Raw genomic sequence first — 3,232 nt, 5'->3', positions numbered from 1 at the left:
GACCGTTTCTCCACACCAGGAGCATCAATGAGGCCTCTCCGGGCTCCCAGTCACCAAAACTGACTGGAGTAAAAGGGAGACATTCCCCTTTTTAAATTGTATCTCATTTCTGAAAGACAAAGTAACACATTTCACTTTATAAGGAATAAAAGGCTTTTTCTCAGGGAGAACTGTGCATAGACTCCCCCCCTCCCCCGCCCCTGGGTCTCCTCCAGCCTCCATTCCTTTCAAGCACAAGAGGAAGAACCGAAGAACAACAAGAGGAAGAAAGAGGCCCCTGAAAGTCTAAGTTAATATTCTAGACTTTCTATTTTCTTTTGCTTTACTGTGCATCACCTGATAGGATTTGCCTCTCTGTTCATCATGGCCTTTCTGAAGGGCGCGTAAGACCGTTTCCCTATAAAGGTTGATACATTCATCACAGTTGTGGTTCAGTTATATCACTAGTTGCAAAGATGTTGTCTTATGATAAAGTTATGTAACCTTGAAAACTGCTGCCTTGAACTTCCGGGTCAGAGAGGAACCGCCGCGGATGCGCATCGAATTGCGCTCCGGCTAAGGGTTGCTGGGGGGCAAAAAAACCTGCCCCCCTCCACGCAAGCGGCACCCCTTTGGAAAAGAGGGGATGCTGATTCAGACGCAGGGGAGCGCTCCGTCCTAGTAGCGGTCCCTGCTGAGAAATTGGTGGAGACCGCTCGGATGGAGAGCAGCTGAGAAGCAGGCGCCATTTTCTTCTACCGGCAGCCGGGACAAGCAGCGGGATTCTCTGATTTAATCACAGCAAGTAACTTCAATATAGTGAATCTTACTAAATTTCACAACTGAGGTGTCTAACAGTCATTTATTGGGGGGAAAAGCATCCTTTTGACTTGCTATAACTCTACTAACGGGATCTGAACTGAAACATGGCTTTTTGCCAGCCATTGCACAGTTTAAAATCCAGCTGTGCCAACTACTGAAATCACTCATAAAAGGTTCTGTGAGGTGGGAAATAGTTGGCATGTAATAAATTTTGAATAAAGTGATGATCAAGAATCACTCTCTAAGGTCTGGAATATAAATCAAGTTCCAGGTTTTAACACAGATTTCCAAGTTGATGTATTGAACAGTGAAAGCCACCCCCCCTTTTGTGGATTACAAATTGCAGCCAACCCAGGACTAATGGGAGATAAAGATAAGAAAGAAAAGCACTCTAAAGAGTATCTTAAGGACTCCAAACAATTGAAAATACAGCAGTCTTCTCAACAAACAAGGAGAACTTCAGTCCCAAACATAAACTTAACACCAGTGACTTCACCCTCCTTAACGGTTACTTCTGTTACAGCCAAAATGGGACCAAAGCCAAAAATGGAGGACACTCTGTTCTCTTCATGAGATGATGGCAAAAACACTTCAAGAGGTGACAGCTATAAAAGGGAAACTGTGCCATAATACAGTGGCCATCTCTGCCTTAAGCGATTCAATTACCTGTCTGACTGTAAGACAAGACAAGGTGGAGACTAAGCTTCAGAAATGCTCACAAGACAACAAGGAAACAAAAAAAAGTGGACACTTTGGAGGTTTCGGTAGAAGTATTCCAAGAAAGAGGAAAAAAGAGAGGCTCATATTGCAATGTTGGAGCTTAAAGTTAAAGAGAACTGCATTCACGGTCTGAAAGAGAAAGCTGAAGGAGGAGACCTAAAAAGTTTCTTAAAAGTACATCTGGCAGATTTTTTGCAGGAGGAAGAAGAACTCATTGAAGGAATGATTGTAACAACCTACAGGATCAACTCAGCCTTTGCAACCAGAAATAATGTCCCAGGAGATTGTTTGGTTCAACTTTTCTTAAGAGGCCACCAAGATCTTATTCTGAACAAACACTACAAGAGGAGGAAGATATTTTATTATTTACAAAAAACTAAAGCCAATCTTTTCTGTCTACAGGAAACCCATATTTTGCCAAAGGACATAATAAGACTTGAACAGCCAAAATTAGGAAATTCATCATGTAATGAAAAGAAAAAAGTTAATGGGATAGCTATGTATGTTCCTTTGGTAATGGAGCCAAAGATTGTATATAATGATAATGAAGGTAGAATCTTATTGATAGAAATCACATTTGGATGCCAAAAAATATTGCTGGTGGGCATCTATGCTCCAAATATAAATCAAAAGATGTTTTTTAACAAATTGGCGCTAACATTAGCTGAACGTGCTACAGATAAAATGATATGGATGGGAGATTTTAATGGGGTAATAGAACCAAAGTTGGATAGATCTACAAAAAAGGGGGGGGAAATGTGAGGGTAAACTACCGGGTATTTTTAATGATATTATAGAACAATGGGAAATGTTTGATATCTGGAGATTGTCAAATGGGAATAAAAAGGGATATACATATTTTTCATCCAGACATTCTACTTACTCAAGAATTGATATGATATGGCTCTCTAAAGAATTAATGAATATATTAGACAATGCGGAGATCTTACCTAGGGTGTTATCAGATCACAATGCTGTTACAATAAGAGTTAAGATAGGAGATAGGAGAAATAGACTGTGGTCAATAAATGAATATCTATTAAAAATAAAAAGATTGTAGACAAATTAAAGATAGATATACAAAACTATTTTAATGAAAATGTAGACATGGGAACATCTGATGAGATGGTTTGGGATGCTGGTAAAGCAGTATTTAGAGGAGTTTTGATTCAACAAAATACAAGATGGTTTAAAATGAAGGAGACACAAAAATATTTTACAAGAAATTAGAGAAGGGGAAAAAATAAGAAACACATGACAAATTACTTAAACAGGACCAGGTTAATAATTTGAAAAAGCTACAACAGCAATATGAATTTTTAATTACATCAGAAATTGAAAAAAAAGTAATGTTTAATAGACAAAGATTTTTTTGAACATGCTAAAAACCGGGTAAGTTATTGGCCTGTTAGCTCAAACATAAACAAAAGAAGTTACCAATTTTAAGGATAAAAAGAGGGCAAAGTAATAATAAATAAACAAAAGATTATGGAAACATTTGTAGAATATTATACAAATTTATATAGAAGAAATCCATTATCAGATAAGGAATTGGATATTTATTTGAAACAATTTGATTGGAAAGAAATATCACAATAGAGATTCATTAGATTCCATGATAACCCAGGAGGAATTGAAAGATGCAATTGGTAAGAGTAAGTTAAATAAATCTCCAGGCTCGGATGGCTTTAAAGCATTTTATTATAAAACT

This window comes from Euleptes europaea, chromosome 1, assembly GCF_029931775.1.
Source record: "Euleptes europaea isolate rEulEur1 chromosome 1, rEulEur1.hap1, whole genome shotgun sequence".
Classification (NCBI taxonomy): domain Eukaryota; kingdom Metazoa; phylum Chordata; class Lepidosauria; order Squamata; family Sphaerodactylidae; genus Euleptes; species Euleptes europaea.
This window is presented reverse-complemented; position numbering follows the sequence as displayed.